Below are 24,506 nucleotides of genomic sequence, written 5' to 3' on the forward strand. Positions count from 1 at the left end.
GACATTAGCCAAGTGTGTACCCTGCTAAGTAATCCAACTCAAATGACCTCGAGAATTTCAACATGAAGAAGAGCTGCAGGCCTAAGTGACACAGAATATGAAGCGCGGGGTCGTGTTGGGAGGCAATGGAAGGGCTGAGAGCTGCTCAGGGAGGAAGACCCTCCTGTTTCAACTCCTTGGGAGCACAGTGATTCTCCCCTGGCCCACAGAGGGTCACAGCAGCCCAGAGCACAAAGGAGAAAGCCTAGGCTACCTTGGTGAGCACAAGCTTTCTCAGGCTCCTCTTCCCACATCTACAGGGAAAGGGATTCTACCAAGGAAATCAGGAAGTATCAACAAGGCTTAAGGGACTGGGAAGGTGGCTCAGTGGTAGAGTGCTTGTCTTGCATGCATGAGGCCCTGGGTTCGATTTCTCAGTACCACATAAGCAGAAACAAAAAGCCAGAAGTGGTGCTGTGTCTCAAGTGGTAGAGCACTAGCCTTGAGCTGAAGAGCTGAGGGACAGTGCCCAGGCCTAGAGTTCAGGCCCCATGACTGACCAAAAATAAAAAATCAAAATAGTTTCCTCAACAAGGCTTGGAGGACTGTCATAAAGATAAAGGTTTTCTAGTTTCCCCTACTGTTCCCTTTTGTGATGCTAGAGTTTGAACTCAGGGCCTCCCACTTGCTCTACTTGCTTGTTCAGCTGGTGCTCTACCACCTGAGCCACACCTCCAGCCTGGTTAATGGGGGGGGGGGGGAGGTGAAGTCTTACAGACTTTTCTACCCCAGATGACCACAAACTGCAATCTCAGCCTACTGAGTAGTTAGGATTACAGGCGTGAACCACAGCCACTGAGTTGTTGTTGTTGTTTTAATGCAAAAAAATAGCTCATGATTTGTTGAAGTTGATCGGTTTTCCATTTTTTAAAACTTTCATTATGGAAATACTTTTGTTTTGTTTTCTAAGAGGCTTGCTCCTAAGCGTACTCTGAATTCCCAGTTCTCCTACCTCTACCTCCCAAGTGCTGGTATGACAAACATTCATCACATTTAGCCTTACGGAAACATTTTCTTCTGGGAACAGCTGGATTATGTTCACAATCCAGCTTCAAACTGTCCAATCCTGCTTAACTACACTCACTACCCTCTCATGTTCACTTCCAAGAAAATCTCAAGCATCATATTCTCACCCATAAAGGTGTCAATAGACAATTCTAGAAGAGAAGGATCTTTTATCTCAATATAATCCTATACTACCTTTTATAGGCCCAGCCCCCTACCATCCCCAGTATCACGACTGTGTTTTTAAATGTTACCAATTCCCTTCTAGATTTTTTTTTTTTGCCTCCTCAAGCCAAGATCCAAACAAAATCCAATATCACACTTGGTTGATTTGATTTTCATTACCCGTACCCAGACACCCTTCTACCCAGTTCCCCTTGAAAGTTTCCTCCTTCTAGGTCAAATGTTTGTGCAGTTGAAGGCATTCCACTTTCCCTCTTTTCTTTTCTCTGATTCTCTTTGTCTCTTCCCTAATCACCTTTTTTGTTAAATTGTTATTGCAGAGTTGATATACAGAGGGGTTACAGTTACATGAATCAGGTAATAAGTAATGAGTACAACTCTTTTTGAACCAAGTCTCCCCTTCCCTCATTCGCTCCCAGTTTTTCCCTCCTGTCCCCACCGACAACATATCCAGTTCATTTTCAACGTGGTGTCCAGTAAGCAGCTTTTTAAGAAACTTTTTGTTAGTAGATCTTCAATGATACCAAAATAATGACTCTTTTGGTTCAAGCTCCTATGGATAGTCAAAGGGGAAGGCTGCAGAACTGTAATTACATCCCCAACCATTACAAAACAAAACAAAACATAACAGAAAATACTCCAAAACAGCCATTGTTCTACTATTCAGCATGACTGGGTAAATTGGTTTTAGACTATAGCACCCTCATCGCTAACAAGATCAAGATGGCATTCATCACTAAATATTAGAACTCACCTAATTGGCTATTTATTGCTTTCCCAAAGGTGTCTCCAAGCCAGGAATTGGTAAGTTCAGGGGAACTGGTAATTCAAATCTATAATCCTAATTGCTCAAAAGGTAGAGATCAGAGGATTATAATTTGAAGCCAACCCAGGCCACAAATCTGTAAGACTCTTCTATCCTATTAACTAGCCAAAAGCCAGAAGAGGAGTTGTGGCTCAAGTGGTAGAGTGCCAGTCTTGAGTTAAGAAAACTTCCATAACTCTTTACCCATTTATAAAGAAACCAAGACAAGTAGCAAAGACACAGAGCGTGCGCACAATTTAGAAGTGCCTCCCAAACTTCAACTTCACACTTCAAAGATTAATTATACATTATGATACCAATTATATCCAAATGCATTATGAAACAGAATCTTTGCTAAGTAATGTCACCATTTTTTATTCTTCTACCATTTTTAATAATTACACCCTGGGTTTTTATTGTATTAAGAGGCAACTAAGAAAAAACACCCTTAAATCCATTTCTTCTTTTTTTTTAACATAAAGAAATTCACATCATCCCTAATTATGTACTATATAATATAATGGGGTGGAAATGGCTTGGAATTAGGGGAAAAATGCAACCCACTTTTTTTAATCCTTAGCATAAAACATTAAAAGGGTGTTGGTGAGTGTTGGTGGTTCATATTTATAATTCTAGTTACTAAGGAGACTGAGATCTGAGGATTAAGGCTCAAAGCCAGCCTGGGTAGGAAAGTCCATGAGATTCTTACCTCCAATAAACTACCAAAAAGCCAGAAATAGAGTTATTTCTCAAGTGGTAAGGGTCAGCCCTAGTATTGGCAAAAAGGAATGAAACACATAATCAATAAGCACCTGATTGGTAAATTAACCTCCTTCATACTGATGGACCCCGGAGTGTTTTAGGTAATTCTTTTTTATTCCCCTGTCTCTTAGGTTCCCCCCCTCCATATACTTTATCCTACTCTATCATCATCTGCTTATGATTACAGGCTAACAATGGTTAACCTAGCTACTCAAGAGGCTGAGGCAGGAGGATCTAGAGACAAGGCCAGCCCAGGCAACATTAGTCATAGAGTACAATGTATTCTGTGGAATTCTACGCTTCCATCAGAAAGAATGACACTGCACCATTCATAAGGAAATGAGAAAGACTTGGGAAAAAAATCATACTAAGTGAAGTAAATCAGACCCAAAGAAACATAGGTTCCATGGTTTGCTTCATTTGTAATAACTAGAATATGTCTAGGATAGTTCTAGCAGAGGATCACAATAGCTCAATAGTTATGTACATATGACCATATAAAATGATGCTATGGAAATGAGAAGTCTTGTGTTTTGGGGGTTTTTTTAGTGTACTGTTTTTACTTCTTTTTTCGTTCATTTTTTATCCTGTTATCATTGTTTTTTATTTCGCTACCCTTAGTCTTGTATATAAATTTATCCGATTTGGGGACAAAAAGGGGAGTCACAGAAATGGTGACACAAAGGTCAAAGGGTGAACCAATGCAGCAGCAATACTCACAAGACACTATGTTGAAAATAACTTTACAACTTGGGGGGGAAGAAGGAGAAAATGAGGAAGGAGGTAATACTGTCCAAAAAGAAATGTACTCATTTCCTTACTTATGTAACTATAACCCCTCTGTACATCACCTTTACAATAAAATAAAGATATATAGATATACGTTTAGATTTCTAACCTCTTCACTCTACATCTTTCATCTTTCTCTTTTTTCTTTTATGGTGTAGAAATAATTCTCAAGTACAATTAATATATACTTTAAGGAGCTGTTTTTTTAATTACTGAGGGTTTTGTTGTTGTTGTTGTTGTTGTTGTTTTTTGATCAGTCGGGATCTTGAACTCTGGTCCTGAGCACTGTCTCTCAGCTCTTCAGCTCAAGGCTAGCATTCTACCACTTAAGCTACAGCACCACTTCCGGTTTTCTGGTGGTTTATTGGAGATAAGAGTTTCATGGACTTTCCTGCAGGGACTGGCTTTGAACCATGATCCTCAGATCTCAGCCTCCTGTGTAGTTAGGATTACAGATGTGAGTTTCTACCAAATCTTCACTCCAATGTCAAACATATTAAGAATCCAAAGGTGAACCTGAATCTGGTCAAGTCTTTATGAGGAACCTGGAGAACAAGGAAACACGTTAAAGGTCCACCCAAGGAGGTAAGATGTACACTGTGGGAATCAGAGTATAGCTCCAACTTCCTGACCAAATGCACTGGGAGAAGGGGAAGAAGAGGATGGAACCAGAACAGGAAACGTGACTCAAAACAAAGCAGTCAAGTGTGGGTGTTGTTTTCTTTCAGAGTAGTTTTTTTCAAATGGGTTTTATTCTGAGAATTTCACACATGCATATAGTGTACATAATCACACTGGATGCTGTATAGATCCTTTGATTGTCTTGAGGGGAGGGGATTTTTTGGTGCCAGGCCTGGGGCTGGCTCTTTCTGCTCAAGACTAGTGGTCTACCACTTGAGCCACACCTCCACTTAGAGCTTTTTGGTGTTTAAGTCTCTTGGATTTTCTTGCCTGGTCTAGCTTTGAACTGTAATCCTCAGATCTCAGCCTCCTAAGTAGCTGGAATTACAGATATGAGCCACTGGTGCCTGGTTTTGTCCTGGGAAATTTTTAAGCAATTATGAAAACACAGTTATGAGACAATCAGAGAAATCTGAACACAAACATCCAGTGACAGTAACAAGAAAACATTGTGCTGATGTATAATAAGAACCCTAATCTTTTTAGATTCCTAGTGAAATATTGACAGATGTCCGGTGTGTGTGTGTGTATGTGTGTACAGTACTGAGGTTTGAACTCAGGACTTCATACTTACTTGGCTTATTTGCTCAGCTGGTACTCTACCATGTGAGTCATACTTCCAGCCCACCTTTTTGCTGGTTAATTGCAAATGGGTTCTCAAAGACTTTTCTTTCTGGGCTGCCTTAAACTGTGATCCTCTGGATCTAAACACCTGAGTAACTAGGATCAGAGGTGTGAGTCACTGGTGCAAAGCTCACCTTCCTCTTTTTCCAGGTATACATACAAATGGGTACAGATGTTTAAATCCTGTTGAAGTCACTAATTTCCAAATGTAGCCACGAATGGTGTGACATGGAAGGACCACAGTGAGAAATAATAAACACCAGGCACAGATTTGCAAATATGTGATATACAAGTAAATCTGAAAATTAATTTATCCATTTACCCACCATATCCCTAGAAAGACAGATTCAGGAGACTGCCTACTTACCATGTAGAGATCAAGCTTCAGACAATGTCAACATCAGAATACAGCCATCCACCTAGAAATGTAAAAACAAAAGGACTTTTAGGGTGACAATCAGCTTTGACAAAGAGAACATCATTTACAAAAGGGAATCAGAGTAGGCATTTATAAAACTATCTGGGGGAGAGAAACCATCCCAGAACAGGACAAGAGCAGAATAATCCTGGCAGAGAGTAATCATGAACAGAGAGACACCCAGCACCCTCCCAAGCAGCGTCACCCTCCATCAACTCTCCCCAAGTCAGCAACACAGCAACACATAAGAAGAGGTCAAGCATGGTCGCATTGCCTGTGATCCCAGCTGCTCAGGAGGCTGAACAGAGAATAGCTCATACCTAGAAGCCCAGGGCTAAGCTAAGTAACACAGTGAGATCTGATCTTTCTCTCTCCTCTCTCTCTTTCCTCTCTCTGTCTCTGTCTCTGTCTCTCTGTCTCTCTCTCTGGCAAGAAGACACATATAGATACTATTTAAATTTTAGGATGGCTAACTTTCTTCTTCATTTGTGTGTGTGTGTGTGTGTGTGTGTGTGTGTGTGTGTGTGAGAGAGAGAGAGAGAGAGAGAGAGAGAGAGAGAGAGAGAGAGAGAGAGAGAGAGAGAGAGCACGTGTGCAAGCACCCATGTGCTGGTCCTGGGGCTTCAAACTCAGGGCCTGGGTGCTGTCCCTGAGCTTCTTTGTGCTCAAGGTTAGCACTCTTAACACTTGCGCCACAGTGCTGCTTCTCGGACTTTCCTGCCTACAGCTGGCTTCGAACTGCAGTCCTCAGATCTTGGCTTCCTGATTAGCTAGGATTACAGTTGTAAGCCTCTAGCACCTGGCTAAAGCAGGGCTTTTTAACCATAACAACTAGGCCCCTGTAGTGAATAGTGGGTCCCCCAAATCTATCTCAGTATTGGGTAAGGTTAGAAAAGAGGGCCTGGAAGATTCTGAAGAACCCTGGCATTTCCTAGTGGATAATCTCAAGGAAAAAATTATTCAGACATTCTAGAAAAGGTAAGACAAAGTTTATTCAGGACCAAAATAATAGTTTAACATCAGTACTACTACAATAAGAAGAAAGATCATGTTCACAACAAAAACAGCAAAGACAGCTAGGAAGCAATAGCCAAATGGGCAGAGCAAAAAGTCAGAGGCCAGAAAGAATAATAAGAGAAATCAAGAAAATTAGGGGAAATTCTTCATAAACCAATTGACAGGCTTCTTACACCCCTTAATTCTTTTTAGTTTCTCCATTTTTCCTCCTCTTATAACTGCACTGCATTGTAGAAATCAAGAAGTTCCCATCTCTATACATCAAGTTACCATATTATAAGAAAAGTACTTTGAACATAACATCATGTGCAATTTCTACACAATCCCCCTGAGATACTGACGCAGACTAAACCATTGAGAGGCACAATGACGCCTTTCAATGTGGCCTTGTAATGAGGAGTACACAAATAAAATGTAAAAGAACTAAAAAGCTGGATTGAAAGCATCTGACAAAAGCCAGGAAGCAAATAAATAAATAAATAAAAATTTGAAAAGTAAAAGAAACAAAAGCCAGGAAGCTTTCCATCACTAAAAGAAAAAAAAAAAAGAAAGAAAAAACTTCCTTAGGACAAACTAATACGCAATTTCTGCTGGGCCCAGATCGCAGGCCAAACACTGCAGTATGATCAAATAGTCCTGAATATGCCATTACTTACTGGACGGAAGTGAATCTAGAAGGAAGCCTGGTATGATGGCAAATGCCTATAATCGCAGGGTGTCTGAAGCAGGAAGATCACAAATTCAAAGCCAACCTGGGCTACATTTTATGACACTGCTGCAAACAACAATGACAAGTAAGAATCTAAGAGAACCGTGGCTATATTCTCCAGCTGCCCTGCCCAGACTTTCATCTGTTCGCACTGTGATCTGTTCCCTGAGCAGCTGTCCTCCCTGTACCTCCATTCACTAGGGAGGTCATCTAGAAGTGACAATCATAGAAGGTAAAGAAGAGGCAGGAGCTCTGGTGCCCTGAATCCTCTCCCTGCTGGGTCAACAGCTGTCTGTCCGGCACAGGTGAGGGCATCCTTCAGATGAAGGGGCTGCTGCTGCCACAGCATCCTCCCTTCCCTTCCTTCTCTTCTTAACCCTATGTCACAACTTCATCCAACTTTCTAATCACCTCTTTGATTTTCCTACTTTGCTAAACAACAATGTACAAGACAGAGAACCTGAAAATCAAAACAGAACCCAGTGTATGTATAAGACAGAAAAACAGACAGACAGAGTATGTGTGTAAACTGGGACTTGAACCATATCATCTGCCCCTTATCATTTTCACTCAAGGTTGGTGCTCTACCACTTGAGCCACAGCTCCACTTCCAGCTTTTTTGGTGGTTAATTGGACATAAGAGTCTCACAGACTGGCTTCAAACCAGATCACAGATCTCAGCCTTCTGAGTAGCTAGGATTAGAGACATGAGCCACCAGAGCCCAGCCAGAAAGCACAATTTCATTTCTTCGTTCCTTCCCTTCCTTCTTTCTTTGGCTTGAACTCAGGGCCTGGGCACTGTCCCTTAGTTTTTTCACTCAAGGCTGATGATCTACTATTGAACCACAGCTCCACTACCCGCTTTTTGATGATTAACTGGAGATAAGAGACTCACAGACTTTCCTGCCTAGGCTGGTTTTGAGCCTCAGTCCTCAGATCTCAGTCTCCTGATTAGCTAGGTTTATAAGCATGAGCCATTTTCACCTAGAGAACCCAATTTTTAAGCTACATTTCAGGGGGTGGCAGGTGAGGAGAATATAAGAAGGCTAGTAATGTAAGGGTGACGAGGAAAGCCCTGAACTTCTGGACAGAATTTTGTGTACATGTGTATATTTCTGAGAAGAGAAAGCCAGAAAGAAAAGGGTCAAAAATTCACTGGATTCTCAAAATTGCCCATCCCCCCCCAAAAAAAAACCCCATGAAGTAGCATAGATACAAAAGCAGCACAGCACAGAAACAACCACATCCCCCCAGGGCAGAAAGCTGTGCAGCAGATGGAGCGTACCTGTGTCCACCCCCAACAAGAACGCCACCACATCCTTCACCAAGGGGGCTGGGGGTAGAGAAGGATCTGCCACCCACCATCCACCCCAGGGAGGCAGTGGGATGGTGTGTGCCTGAGAATCACTCACGGCTCCCTCCCCACAGTCAAGTGACATTTGAAAAACTCATCAGCTCAGCAGGTACTTAGATGCACAGGCAGTAACAAAAGCAGTTCCAGACCTGAGGAAAAAATCTCAACCTGTTCTGAAAGCCTCGAGGCTGCTGTGACCTGGGAGAGGGTCAAGGCTGAAAACCAGGAGGGGGAAAAAAAATATTGGAGACAGCATAATCACACTGCTAAACACACAGGAAAGGTCAAGGTAAGTACAAAGGAGCCCCAATCCTGTGGGTAGGTGAAGGTTTCCTGATCAGTCCTGATATCAGTCCTGATAGACCCAGACCTGCACCACCCTCCATGGGCTACAGTTTCCCCCTGGGCCAGTGGAGAAGATCATTCAGTACAAGCCTCACGGGGCCATTGTGAATCCATGGGAAAATGGGCCTTGACCATACCTAAGACCAAGGAAACACCTTCCCAAGTCTGTTTTATTATTCCATATCATAGTTTTTCTCTGCATCCTTCATGGCTGGGATGGTCAGGTGCAAACCAACAAAAAGTAACCAGAATGAAATCAACAACAGGACTGATGCCACAGGAAGGAACAAATCACCCAACATTGGCTTCATGGTTTGAAGGGGCCAAAGCCTCTAACCCTCTGTCACGCTTCCTACTTTTAACAGCTGTTACCAGGGTCCTTAGCTCAGAGGCAGAAGGCCCGGTAGTTAAAAGAGCTTGCTTGACACTTGATCTTGCAAAAGGCTAAGTGGCCTTGGGGAGGTTATAGCATTACCCTGTAACTCAGTTGCCCCATCTATCCATCAGATATGATCAGATATGATCAGGATCAGAGTACCTAACTTTTGAGATTAAATAAATTCACGCCAAGTTCTTAGAACAGTGCCTAGAGTGCAAAAATAACTCAGTAAATGTAGGCTGTCATATTACCTGGCACATCTCAGCTGGCTTCTAAGAGTCACTTAACAAAAAAGGCCAATGGCTCATGCCTATAACTCAACTACCCAGGAGGCTTAAGATCTGAGAATCACAGTTCAAAGCCAGCATGGGAAGTAAAGTCCATGAGACACTTATATCCAATAAATCATCAAAAAAAAGCCAGAAGTCTAGCTACAGCCTTGAGCAAAAAAAAAAAAAAAAAAAAAAAAAAAAAAAAACTAAGGGACAGTACCCAGGCCCTGAGTTCAAACTCCAGTCATGGTACGCATGTGTGCATGCACGCGCACACATGCACACACACACACACACACACACACACAAAGAGGCCACATTACATTTGACACAGATCTTCCTTCGCATCTGTTAAAGGGGAGTAGCAACAGCATTGAGCTAATGGGATAGGTGGCGGGTGGATTAATAGATGCAAAATGCTTCTGAAGCAGGTTGGCACGGAGTACTCATCAGAAAAAAATCTCTGCAGGTATCTGCATTATCACAATAGGAACTGATCTCCCACACTGCAAGCCTTCCCAGCCCATGCAAATGTGGGAATTCTTCCCAGTCCCTCGCTCAACCCAGGAATTGCTTGACCCTGACACCAAAGATGCTGTGGGCAAGGGCTGCTGAGAAAATGGCCAGGCCGTTGGCAAACAGAGAATGCTGCAAATTTTCAGGCATTTGCTGGAACTTTGCCATTGTATAGGCATCCTAAAAGTAGTGATTTACAGAACACTGTTAGTAACTTCCAATGTTATATCTTATTAAGATACTGGGTTCATTTAAAGGTGGATTTGTTTGTTTGTTTGTTGCTCCTGGAATAACTGACAGGTCACTGGGTTGGGTTTTAGGATGCCCACGGAGGCCAGCTGACCTCTTCTCAGTCTAAGAAGGCTCCATGAAAACTTCACCAGGCACAAATGAACAAACCAACCATAACTGAAAGGTGCCAAGAATACATCCAAGTACATCAGAGTTCAAAAAGGAAGCAAGACCCAAGCAATGAATGAATCCATGGCATCCTTCATCATAACCAAGTCAGAAGAAAGCTCCAGTGAGTCACTACAGGCTGAGCAACCCACATTCAAAACACTTGGGACCAGTGTTTCAGATCTGGGGTTTTCTTCAAATTTTAAAATATTTGTATACACATATTGAAATATCTTGGTGATAAAACTCAAGTCCAAAGGCAAAATTCTGTGTTTCACAAACACATAAGATACATGGTCTGTGATAAAACTCAAGTCCAAAGGCAAAATTCTGTGTTTCACAAACACATAAGATGCATGGTCTGAAGACTATTTATTTGCAAGGTAGGAGCCAATAACTCCTGCTTGTAATACTAGCTATTCGGGAGGCTGAGATATGAGGATCACAGTTCAAAGACAAACAGACGGACAAATCCCAGACTTAACACCAAAGAACCAGCAAAAAGACCAAAGTGGAAGTGTGGCTCAAATAGTAGCCAAGAAAGAACACAAGGCCCTATATTAAAGTCCCAATAAGCAATACCAAATTTAAAAAATAAAAAAGCTAGATATCAGGCCTGCTCATTGCTTCCACTGAACAGGAACCATAGCCAAAAAAAAAAAAAAATCACAAAATAAGAATCAAAGACCTAAGATACAGAGTCTTCTCAGTACCAACTCCGTCTAATCATTAAGTTATGATAACCACAGGACAGCTAGTTTCATGAGGTAGTGTCTGAGTCACCAGCAAGAACGGCTAGGGCAGATCATTTTAATGTAATCATCTGAGGGGTAAAGACTGTGGATAAATGTCAAATGCATGCCTACTGGCTGCTACACTACTGCTTGCTTACACAGCCATTTCCTTCTTCAGACAAATGATAAAACATCAGCAGTTCTGAATATAAATCATCTTCAATTAAGACATTTCTGCGGGAGAGCTCTTTTGGCAGGGCAAACGAAGTATTTGCCACTGTTCTCCTACTTGGATCTCTCAAGGTTGGCAGGGCGATTTATTTTTGTTGATTAAACAAAACATAAATGGAATGGGCCTAAAAATTGATTAGCCAATTAAACTCAATGATTCTCCACAATGAAATGTGCATTATTAGCTTTGGTGCAGAGTTGTAAAATGCCTCCCGGCATTCTGTGGTGGTCAGGATTTACGCCAGTGATGTTTGTGCTGACAGAAAGATTAAGTAAGGACTGGATTATGCAAAATTCTTCTCATCTGCTGCAACGGAAGGAAGAGAAATGATTAAGGACTTGGGCCATTTCGGGAAGCACGCAGGCACGTTCCGTGCTGTATGCGTAATTCACAGAAGAATGACGGATTAGGAGAGGAAGCTGTTGTCACTCATTCTGTATGACTTGCTCTTTCGTAAATTGCAGATTCACTAATAGGAGCCACTTTGTCCAGATGACAATCATAAAATCCAGATTCTTCATGTTTCTCTGCTCATTGTGCCGGGGGCTAAGCGTCCAGACAAGAGCCAAACCTAATGATGATATCAGATGCTTGGATAAATCGATAAGTGCCAGGGGGTGCCATAATCCTAAGGTAGGATAGAACCAAGTTTTTCTTTAGTTGTCCCCATGAGGTCAAGACCACACTGGCAATAAATTCACTTACCGTAGCCCTAGAAGCTGGGACAGCAGAACATGGATGCTTTCTGGTGGTCTGGGCATCGGTGTGGTAGGCATTTTTAAACTTGATTGTATATAATTGTTAATCACTGACCCATTCTCCAACCCTCCTGGGCTGGAACGTGTTGCTAGGCAACCAATTTTGCTCTAGATACTTTCTGAAAGCTAAGGAGGCAACAAGCAAGTGTCAAGTTAAGTAAACACTAACCACAAGTGACAGATCCAAATAAATAAGGGAAGCCCTGCATCCTTAAGGCATATTGCCTGATGGCTGAATGCAGAGCCACATTTCCCATGCCTTAGAAGCCAGCAAACACGCTATCTTGTGTGGAACAGGGTGGAATTGCCCTTTTGATAGCTCAAGTTGGTAATTCATGTGATTCAACCTAATGACTTCAAAGCAGGAGAACTCCAAAGACTATAAAACAGAGGCCTTATTTCCCTCCCCCAGTTTAATCACAACTGTGCTTTCCATCAAGCACATTTCATTTACCTTGTCCACACATTTCCTGACATTCTTTTTATAAGAAACCCTGGGGAACAGCAGCCTGCTTACAAATGACTGAATAAAGTCACATTTATCTTTCCATTGGAGACGATTACAAATTGACATGGAGATTGCTTATACAGTATCCACACATTCTATGACTTTGCAAGCACTGGGGAGCTCCTAATTTAGGATGAGGAGGAGCAGAGGACACCATGAAGACGTCCTATCAGGGAAAGAGTAGGAATGGCGATGACCCCTACAGAACTCAGTGTTGGTCCTAGAACCAAGAGAAATCTAACAACTGTCCATGCCCAAGCCCATGAGGCCAGAGCACCATAGGCATGAATTGCTAGAATCAAAATGGCCCTGTGATAGTTCACAGGTTTTACCAGGTTTTTAGAGTCTTTGTTGGGAGTCCCTAATGGCCAGCTCAAGCAGTATATGCAGACAGGAGATTAGCCACGTTAGGAAAGAACTGAAGCAGGCTCATGCATGTCATCCTAGCTATTCAGGAGGCTGAAAATCTGAGGATCACAGTTCAAAGCCAGCATGGGCAGGCAAATCTGAGACTCTTATCTCCAATTAACTACCCAAAAGCTAAAATTGGAGTTATAGATCAAGTAGTAGCACTCTAGCCTTAAGTGAAAAAGCCAAGTGAGAGAATGAGATCCTACTATTGTCACACTTACACACACTTACACACACACACACACACACACACACACGTGCACAAAAGAATTGACATCCATTATTCAATAGAGGGAGAAGTCTGAAGTTTAAGGTTAGATTTCTGGCCTATTGCACAAGTTTGAATAACTATGTAATTATAATTTTCTGTCAAGCAAAGTTAACTGTAGCTAGGATTATAATAACCATTTATGAGCTAGACACAATTAAACTTGATACTGGGCAAATGACCAAGTAAAGAAGGCAACAAAATATTAATAGCTGGGTGAGTCCTATGAGAAAGTATAGCCAGGCTTTCTAATTAATCTAGTTTTGCTTTATTTAAGTACTTGTAATTTAAAAGGTTAAAAAAAAAGAACAGTAGTGAATATAAAAAATCAAAAAGTGAACTCATGGCTTCTCACACCCCATAAACAACCTCCAGTTTGTTTCCTTTTTTTATCAGTCATGGGGGCTTGAACTGGGGGCCTAGGCACTGCCCCTGAGCTCTTTTGCTCAAGGCTAGCACTCTACCGCTTTGAGCCTCAGCACCACTTCCAGATTTCTGGTGGTTAATTGGAGATAAGCATTTGACAGTTCCTGCCTGGGCTGGCTTTGAACTCCCATCCTCAGATCTCAGCTAGGATTACAGGTGTGAGCCACCACTGTCTGGTTTGTTTCCTTTTTCTTGTTTCTTTGTGCCAGTACCAGGGCTTGAACTCAAGGCCTGAACACTATCCCTGAGCTTTCTCACTCATAGCTGGTGCTACCACTTGAGCCACAACTCTACTTTTAGCTTTTTGCTGGTTAACTGGAGTTGCAAGCATCACAGACTTTCCTGCCTGGGATGACTTCAAACTGCAATCCTTAGATCTTAGCCTCCTGAGTAGCTAGGATTACAGGCATGACCACCAGCATCTTGCTTCTTCACTTCCTTTGAACAAAAGCAACATACCCAGCAATGGACTCTTCTCCCCTGAACATTACAGTAAAGACGCTAGTTTTAAATGGTATCCTCTGGATCAGCCCATAAGCACCATCCAATTTGTCCACAGCTTCCCAAAAAAGCTTCTTACATCCATTTCTCTCTTTGAGTCAAAAACATCATCAATTATGCATCTCCCTAAAAGCTCCAAGGCACACTACTAGAAGCATAAGAGGAAGAAAAAAGCTCAATCACATAGGTTTGTCCAAGGGAGCCCCAACCCAACAGAGACTGCTAGCCTGCACCACAAATGTCTTACATTGGAGCCCCACAGGAGTATCTCTCTCTTTCCTCTCTCCCCTCTCATCTCTCTCTCTCTCTCTCTCTCACATACACACACACACACACACACACACACACACACACACACACACACACACACACACACGAGATGAAATCCAGAAATATCAAAGACTAAATAAATATTAAGAGCCAATTGCTAAATTAGATTCTGAAGCTCACTGCTGCACACAGGGAAAAGAATGTGATTTCAATGGGGACATTTTCAACCATCAGCAAAGGCAATTGCAAACCTGCTGGGAATTTGCAACTATTGAGACATGAAACAACAAAAGCACCATGGGTTTAAATACTGGGACTGCAGAACTGTGCTGAGTGCCAGTGGACTCCATATTGCTTCAACTTGGGAATTACTAAACCTTAGCAGAGGCAGTGTTTTCTCTATGTTCAGGTAGCAGTCTCAGATTTGAGTTGTAAGGACCACAAGGCTGACCTCCGTCCAACAAACAGACTGTTAATCCGGAGGTGGAGCTCAGTGATACAATGATAGTTTGGCATGTACACATCAAAACCCTGGGCTCCATCCCCACCACCAAAAGAAAAAGAAAGACTTTAGTCCACTTATTTATTGGGCAGTTGTCTCTTTGAGGATTTGTTGTTGGGGGATTTTACTTCTCTGAAGAAGAAAGAAGGATGGCCAATAGACACAGGAAGAAATGCTCAACCTCTCTAGCCATAAAAGAAATGCAATCCAAAACAACATTGAGATCCCACCTCACCCCAGTTAGAATGGCTGTAATCAAGAACTCTAATAACAGCAGATGCTGGAGGGGATGTGTACAGAAGGGAACCTTACTGCATTGTTGGTGGGAGTGTAAAGCTGTTCAACCACTTTGAACGTAGTATGGAGGTTCCTCAAAAGACTCCACTTAAGGCTCCCCTATGACCCAGCAATCCCACTTCTGGGCATTTACCCAAATGTTCACAAACAAGACCACACTAAAGCTACCAGCACAACTATGTTTATTGCAGCATTATTTACCATAGCTAAGATATGGAACCAACCCAGATGCCCCTCAGTAGATGAATGGATCAAGAAAAAGTGGTATATATACACAATGGAATTCTATGCCTCCATCAGAAAGAATGACATTGCCCCATTTGTTAGGAAATGGAAAAACTTGAAAAAATTTATATTAAGTAAGCCAGGCCCAAAGAAACATAGGTCCCATGGTTTCCCTTATTTGCAATAACTAGTATATGTCTGAGACAAGCAGAAAAGGTCAGATAAGTTGAAGTTAGGTGAAATGAACCCCAAGATAAGTATTCAAATGTTTCTTTCTTTCTTGCGATTGTTTCTAACATATTTATAAGATGATTTCTTTGATGCTTTGTACATCCCTCTCCCATGGTATAACCCCTGCTTTCATTGTATTTGATGTTGGTATAATTTGTGGAGGGGAAGGGCAAAAACAAATCATTTAAATAGGGATACAGGTAGGCCCACTGCAACAATGAGATGTACAAGTTGTTATGTAGAAAAACGAACTTTACAACTTTGGTGGGGGTGGGGGAGATGGGAAGAGAAGGGAAGGGGAAACAGAAGAGGAGGCAACAATGCTTGATAAGAAATGTACTCATTACCTTGCCCATGTAATTGTAACCCCTCTCTATGGTATTTTCACAATAAAAAAAAGGGTAAAAAAAGAAAAAGAAAGACATTGAGAAAGTGATGTTGCCTCTATAGCCTATAGTTTTCTTATCTATAAAATGAAAGGAACTCTAAGGTGTAACATAATCTACTCCTGTGACCCTGTTTGATTAAAACTATGTGGATAGCTGGGCATGACGGCACACAGCTATAACCACAGCTACTTAGGAGGGAGAGAAGCAGGAGAATCTGGGCCTTATACTAGACTACCTTAAAAAAAAAAAGTCTGGGGACATAGCTCAGGTGGCAGAAGTGTTTGTCTAGAAACTTCAGAGGCCCTGGGTTCAATGCCTAGTGCTACAGAAAAAAAAAAGCTATATGGAAAAATGACAGATGGATAGATGATGAATAGGCAAATGAATATAAAAGGATGGCTGATGGATGCATAGATGGATTATATGGTAGATGGGTAGAGAGGTGTGCATGATGGATGGAAGGATAGGTGGATGGATGGATGGATGGATGGATGGATGGATGGATGGATGGATGGATGGATGGATGGATGGATGGATGGATGGATGGACATGAGAGGCAGTGTGCTGATGTGGAGTTACACAATTGTGATCGACTGTCACCGTTTTGGGAATTCTGTGGGACAAGCCAATACATTGATAGCTTAAGATCAACTGTGAGAAAAAATTTTACCCCATAGGTGTTGCAAACACTACAAAACAGGCCATTTTATTCACCCCAAAGGGCTAGCATACTAGCCCATCACTGAGGGAAGGAAGAGAGGAAAGAAATGGGACAAGAGGACAGTACTTATAAAAGTAAAGTTCCATGATAACAACACTTAATTTTTTCCCCTATCTTAAGTACCCTTCTCCAATCAGACTCCTTACCCCAAAACATTGCTCTTTCTGGTGAACCATCCCTGACACCTGACCCCTGTCTACACTGAGGACTCTACAGGAACCCCTCCACACACTTTTAGAGCATGAGACAGTACCTCCTCCCATCCTCTCAGGCAATACCTACATGCCTCCTGAATGCCTAAGACAACAACTAATCATTTTAGCTCTTCATACTTAATACCCAGCACAAAGACAAGTACATAGTCACTATACTATTGATAGATTTTGAATTAAAGCAACAGTTTTTAACAGCAAGACAGAACAAAATGTTTGCTGATAATAGATTCGGACTCAAAGAACTAAATATATTCAATCTCACTCATCACCAGGGGAGAAGGCTTAAGTTTTTCAAGTCCACTTACCCCTGGATTGTGGTTTTCCATTAAATCAGTTAACCTACATTTGTCACAAAACAGTGCAGTGTGTCACTGACCCACTTTACTAGTCAATGACATCCACCTGTCACTATGAATTGCATTTTTAACTAAGGAATTAAATCTATTTGTCCTGGATTTACTCAAGCGAGCCCTGAGAGCATCAGCATTACCCCCAGGTTCCACTGGCTAACGCACTAAAGTGGCTTAGTGCAAACTATTTTAACGTTCTCATCCTTAGCTCACGAATCCATTAAATGAAGACATGAGACTAGGACAACACAGATAAGAAGCCGGGCACCAGTGGCTCACACCTGTAATCCCCGCTACTCAGGAAGCTGACATCTGGGAATCACAGTTCAAAGCCAGCTCAGGAAAGAAGCCTGTGAGACTCTTTTCACCAATTAACCATCAAAAAGCCAGAAGTGGAGCTGTGCCTTAGGTGGTATGGTGTTAGCCTTCAGTGAAAAGCCAAGGAACAAGGCCCCAGCCCTGATTTTAAGCCCTAGTTCCAGCACGCACACATGCACCCACACACATATATACAAATAAAGGAAGCATTTGCTTCTGGATGCCATGGCTTGAATGTATCCTTCAAATTTCATTGTCCCAAACAAAGTCTTCAGATTCATATGACATTTGGAGTTGGGATCTTGCGAAGGTGGCTAGGATCACATGGGATCCTCAGAATGAGTCCCCTTTAATGAGACTATGACTGGTTGTTTTATAAGAAGAGAAAAACATCCAAGTGAAGCACTCAAGTGGAAGAGGCAAGAGGACCAAGACCAACCTGGGCTACAGTGAACCTCTGTCGTAAAGAAAAGAGGAAGAGCATCGTAAGCTGATACATACATTTTCTTTTGCACTGGATGCTGCCATCTGCCATGTTGATACAGCCACAAGGCCTAACCATATGCCAATATCATTCATGCTGTTAGACTTCCCAATCTATTGAACCAAAGGGAAAATAAACTACTATTCTTCACAAATTTCTCCAGACTCAAGTGTTTTGTTATAGTAACAGAAAATACAGTAAGACACTTGCAGGAATCCCATTCAGATCTTCTACACAACAAATTCTGCAGTCTTTCAGTAAAATTGCTGTCCTAGTTTATGAAAGCAGGTCAAGCACTCTGCAAAACAACAAAAAGAAATGTATGACGTTGGTTAAAAAGTCTTAAGGGGGATGGAAGAGAAAGTCTATTAAAACTAGCAATGATAAGTAGGCCTAGAGTTTCCAAACCAAACAGTGATTGGCTTAAATAAGCTAAGAAAAATGACTTGACCAGGCAGGGGGAAAATTGAATATTCCAGGCTTATTAATGAATCAGTTCAAGTTTATTCCACCTGCCAGAAGCCACGTGGACACAAATCATGTTTGTTGGCCTGGCTGCCACTGTGAAAGCATACCACTTTCCTCTACCTTTCTCCTCTCCTTCCCTTGGACCTGCCAGTAGTCTAGACTAGTCTAGTCAGCATCATATAACATGAGAACTAGAGGCAATGACCCTTTGAAATAAATAGCTTTTTAAGAAATCCAAGGTAAATAGCCAATGCAATGTTAGGCAAAAAAATAAAAAGTAATACTAGTGGTATCATAATCCCAAACATTAAGCTCTAATACAAAAACAGCAAAAAAATGGCTTGGTAATGGTACAAAAAACAGACCTGAAAATCAACAGAATAGACTAGAAGACACAGGAATAAAACTATACACTTACAGCTATCTGATATCTGATAAAGAATCCAAAGACATACAGCAGAAAAGAATCTCTTCAATAATTTGCGTTGGGAAAATTTGACATCCATATGCAGAAAACGAAGATCCTTGTTTGTCACCATGCACTAATATCAACCCAAAGTGGATCGAAGACTTCAATGTCAGACCTGAAACTTTGAGATTACTGCAAGAAGGAACAGGAGAAACACTAGAACTCATAGGTACAGCCAGAAACTTTTTGAAAGAGTTCCTGGGACACAGCAGATAGGAAAGAGACTTGACAAATGGGATTACATCAAAATAAAAGGTTTCTGCACAGCAAATGATATAGTTACTGAGCTAGAAAGACAGCGAACACACTGGGAGAAGATCATTACCAGAACATATCAGACAAAGGCCTAATATACAAAATATAGGAGCTCAAGAAATTAACCCCTCCCAAAACCAAAAAAAAAAAATCACTAAATGGGCAAAGGCGCTAAGGAGAGACTTATCTGAAGAAGAAATAGAATGGCAAAGAAACACATGAGGAAACACTCATCATCCCTGGCCATAAAGAAAATGCAAATCAAAACAACTCTGAGATTCCATCTCACCCAGTTATACTGGCCAACATTGTGAATTCGAACAACAACAAAATGTGGTGGAGATGTGGGGGGGAAAGGAATCCTATTGCTTGTCAGGGGGAATGTAAACAAGTACAATTACTCTGGACAGCAGTAGTCTGGAGGTTTCTCAAAAAATTAAATATAGATCTTCCCTAACACCCATCCATAGCACTCCTAGGCAGCTATCCAGAATATCACAAGCCAGGATACCATAAAGACACTTGCACATCCATGTTCTTTACTGCATTATTCACAATAGCCAAGTTATAGAAACAGCCTAGATGCCCCACGGCAGATAACTGGATCCAAAAAAATGTGGTACCTACACACAATGGAATTTTACACAGCCATTAGAAAGAATATTATGTCATTTGCAGGGAAATGGATGGACCTAGGACAAATCATGTTAAGTGAAGTAAACCAAGCTCAAAAAGACAAATAGTATTTGTTTTCTCTCATATGCAAAAGCTAGGTCTACAATACACTGGGATATGGTAAATTATATAGGACTCTGGGCACTCAAACATAGTGAGACCGAAGGAGGATATTCTTAGGGGAGGAATACAAAGTTGAAATGCCTATGTGCCACTGATCATATAAAATGATGTTTATTGACATGAATTCCAGAAAATGGAAACAAGAGTTTCTCTTTGTTGTTGTTTTGGTTTGGTTTTCTTTTTGTCTTGTTTGTTCATTTATCTGTCTTTGTGAGGGTACGGAGGAGCCCAGAAATGGAGTGACAAAGGGTGAACAAATGCACCAACAGGGCTCACTAGAACTATGTTGAAGATCAACTATACAACTTGTGGGTAGAGACAAGAGGGAAAAACTGGGAGAGTGAGAGAAGGGGTAACATTGTCCAAAAAGAAATGTATTCTTTACCTGAATTGTGTAACTGTAAACCTTCTGTACATTACCTTATAACAATTATTTTTTTAAGTCTAAGGTAAATGGTTACCAGGAGCTCACACCTATAATTCTAGCTACTCAGAAAACATACAAACACATACCCCACAATAAAAAAGTACAAGTTATAGAAGAACCATTGTTGTTGATTCTTTAGTAACAGGAGGGGAGGGAAGGGGAGGAGGTGAGGAGGGGAGGGGAGGGAAGGGGAGGGAAGGGAAGGGAAGGGAAGACTAATTGGGCCTCCTGTCATTCAATCACCTATTCAGAAGTGCTTAACCTAGCTGGGTAGGACCTACAGTTATAGAGTCCAGGAGCTCCATCATACAAAACCACCACACTTTTTTGAGATACCAGCTACAAATGGGGTACCCAGGGCACCCACACTTCTGCCTAGCCAACTACAAATTCTGAGAATCTCATGTCTCTCTCATCAAGCTCAATAACTGGTTAAATTACACAGAAGTCATGAAATCCACTTGTTTTCTGTTCTGGTCTAAATATAAGTATATCACAAAAAAGACAACACCCAGCTGGCAGTGCTATGGAGAGGTTAATTGGATCATAACAATGTTAACTTCACTGATGAGTTCAGAGCTGAATGAGCTTACTAGGATGTTGTCCTTGTTGAAGGAAGCTTGCCACTGTGAGCATGCCTTTGTAGACTCTATCTTGTCCCTGGTTGTTTTTCTCTGCTTCCTGGCTGCCTGAGGTGAGCAGCTCTACCTCACCATTTCTTCGCAACAAAACATTTCTGTCTCACCTCAGGACCACAGAAATAAATTGAACAAATCATGTACTGAAACCTCCAAATAAAGCTTGAGCCAAGTAAACCTTTCCTCCTTCTAAATTGTCTATTCCAGGTATTTTTTTCAAAGTGATGGAAAACTAACACATTTGGATTCATTGTAAAGGCTGTAACTTAGGAATTAACGTTACAGGTACAGAGGGTTGGATAAAGCAGGAGGGTTCTAAGCTTCCATGTTCCATACTCCCAGTACCAATCCACTGTTAGTGATCTTATAGAGGTAAATTACTGATCAGTAGTTGTCACCTCCCCTCTCAGGAGGAATGGATAGAGCTAAGAGTGTGACCCTTTTATCTTTGTGAGTAGAGCAACTCCCATGGATTGGCTGTCTAGGGAGACCCAGTGCCAATCATCTCATTAACATACAAAAGAAAATCATTCTATCCCTCTGGATCCTAAGGGTTTTATCAACCTTTTGCCAGGACCCAGGACGAAGACTCAACTACGATTTATCACATGCTTCAAGGCATTGTTCATTATGTAAAATAAAAACAAAAAGCTGAAGATCTGACTTTCTAGTTGCCTGGGCAAATCAGTGTGTTATCAGGAAACCAAAAACAGGATTTTGTTTTAATTCCCAGAGCCTGTGCATGTTTGTTTTGCTTCTATGTGGTGAGGGCTTTGCGATGGAGGTGGGTGGAGAGTGAGCCATAAGTGGAGCAGAAGGGAGGTGCAATCCACAAACTGACTTGCAGGGACACTCCCACCCACCACCCATGTGCATCTGGCGAAGGCAACTGTAGATCTGCCAGTCCTTGACTGAACTGAACCAGAAGCATCCCCAGTCCAGGCTAAAAACATCATGGGGAACCTTGGTAGTGACTCAGAGTAAGTCAAGGACTTACCTATAGCAATAATGATGAGCAAGGCCTGTGCATGTGTCATTTATACTCCTCTCTCTCCACATGGTAATAAAGATGGAGACTCAAAATCATAGAGTACATGACCTGCCCCCAGGCCATACAACTGGTAAATGAACCAGACCATGAACCCAAGTATACTCGGTTCAAGGACACGAACTCAGCCTACACTATGCTGTCTCTCACACTCTTGTTTAGAAAGAAAGCGGTATTTTATAAACATAAGTGAACTGAAGTAGGTGAATACCAACAAGTCTGTCAAAGTACAAGATACAGCCCTCCTCACCACCCTGTGATCCAGCCCTCTCCCTCTCTTCCTTTTAGGAAGTCTAAGGTCTTAAATCACCAGACACACAACTACTGCACTCCCCTCTTCAACCCACAAGATTCAGTGTGTGAAAAGCAGAGTAGGGCTTGTGCCAAGAAGTAGGAGCTAGTTTATTTTAAGCTCCATGTTAAGACAGCCAGCACCAGGTTGGGGCTGAGAAATGCTCCTTCTAATTAAAACTTTATTTTCAAACACATGTCACAGTTTCAACATAGTGAGACTCATTTTTTGCTATGTAGATTTCTAAGAGTAGAAGCATCTGCTTCTACCAACAGTTTCTACCATTCATTTTGGGACAACCAGTGAATCATCCAAGGGGCAAAGAAGTGTTGTGATAATACTCAGGGTCAAAGCTATAAGATCCAGTTCTCAAGAGAATTACACAAAGCAAGACAAGCTGCTGCAAATCTAGCTGACATTTTTAACAGGGACTTCATCACGATGGAGTCTTCACTTACAGTCAAGCAGCTGCCTGAGAAATCTATATGTAGGGTCAGAAATGACCCTTGTATCCATGTGGTGCCAGAAGGTAAATCCAGTGTGAGACTTCCATGCCCAGCCAAGGTAACTTTGGAAAAAAGTGCGAACCATGGTATGACAGACTCATTTACTGACTTAAAAAGAGAAGCCAGTGGCTCATACCTGTAATCTTAGCTATTCAGGAGGCTGAGATCTGAGGGTAGCAGTTCAAAGCCAACGCAGGCAGGAAAATCTGTGAGACTTTTATCTCCAATGACCCACCAGAAAACCGGAAATGGCACTGTGGCTCAAGTGGTAGAGCACTTGCCTTGAGCTGAAGAAGTCAAGGACAGCACCCAGGTCCAGAGTTCAAGCTCCATAACCAACCAAAAGAGGGGGGGGGAGGGGAGGAAGAAGAAGAATAGGAAGACAATCAGAAAACCCACATAGACTAGACTGGAGTCCTAGGATCAACATCCCTAAGTTGACAATATGAGGTGAAGTCTTTGGGAGGGATAAAAAGATGGAGGCCTCATGTATGGAATGAATGCTCTATGAGAGACCCCAGAACCCACACTCCATCATCCTTCTGCCACGTGAGGACACAAAATATGGACTGTCAACTAACCAGGAAGCTGTCTTCACTGGACACAAATCTACTGGCATCCCAATCTTGTACCTTCCAGACCCTAGAGTTGTATATTAATAATCCATCCAGTCTGTGATCTATTCTGTTCTAACACCCTGTTATCGTTTGTATATAAAATGCCTCCAATACAACTTCCGTGGTGAAGGCCTGGTCCCCAACTGGTGGCACTACTAAAGGGTGAATGGCCATGAATGAGGTAACTTCATCAATGGTAGTGCCTGGATGGAGGAAGTAGGTAACTGGGGATGTGTCTTGGAAGAGTATATCCTGTCCCTGCCTCTTCCTGTGTGTGTGTGTGTGTGTGTGTGTGTGTGTGTGTGTGTGTGTGTGTGTGTGTGTGTGTGTGTGTGTGTGTGTGTGTGTGTGTGTGTGTGTGTTTGTGTGTGTGTGTGTGTGTGTGTGTGTGTGTGTGTGTGTCCCTGCTTCCTGGTTAGCCAGGAAATGTGAAGCTTCCCAACACTCCAACCACCATGTTGTTCTGCCTTGCCATAGGCCAAGAAGCAACCAAGCCAGGTGACCATAAACTGGAACTTCCAAAGCCATGAGCCAAAATGAACCTCTTCCTTGCTTTTATCAGATACTTTATCGCAACAACAAAAAGATATCAATCACATAGTCAGAACAAACTAATTCCCTCACTAAAGAATCCCATGCCCGGCTGGGAAGTTGGCTCAGTGGTATAGCGCTTGCCTTGCATGCCTGAGGCCCTGGGTTCGATTCCTCAGCACCACATAAGCAAAAAGCCGGAAGTGGCGCTGTGGCTCAAGTGGTAGGGCACTAGCCTTGAGCTGAAGAGCTGAGGGACAGTGCTCAGGCCCAGAGTTCAGGCCCCACAACCGGACCAAAAAAAAAAATTAAAAAAAAAA

The 24,506-nt window shown here is 42.0% G+C and overlaps 1 protein-coding gene across 4 annotated transcripts in view; it reads right to left on the bottom strand.

Annotated features, from left to right (window-relative positions):
• Tiam1 (TIAM Rac1 associated GEF 1) overlaps window positions 1-24,506 on the bottom strand; it is a 347,945-nt gene that overhangs the window by 260,911 nt on the left and 62,528 nt on the right. For 3 of the 4 annotated variants that reach the window (XM_070030552.1, XM_070030549.1, XM_070030554.1), the window contains exon 2: window positions 5,256-5,307. The exons of the other annotated variant lie outside the window; for it this stretch is intronic. The gene's annotated coding sequence lies outside the window, so the exon portion shown is untranslated. The remainder of the gene's footprint in view (window positions 1-5,255; window positions 5,308-24,506) is intronic. 4 annotated transcript variants of the gene reach the window in all.

The sequence above is a fragment of the Dipodomys merriami genome, unplaced genomic scaffold, assembly GCF_024711535.1.
Source record: "Dipodomys merriami isolate MVZ:Mamm:240054 unplaced genomic scaffold, mDipMer1.0.p SCAF_2, whole genome shotgun sequence".
Lineage (NCBI taxonomy): Eukaryota > Metazoa > Chordata > Mammalia > Rodentia > Heteromyidae > Dipodomys > Dipodomys merriami.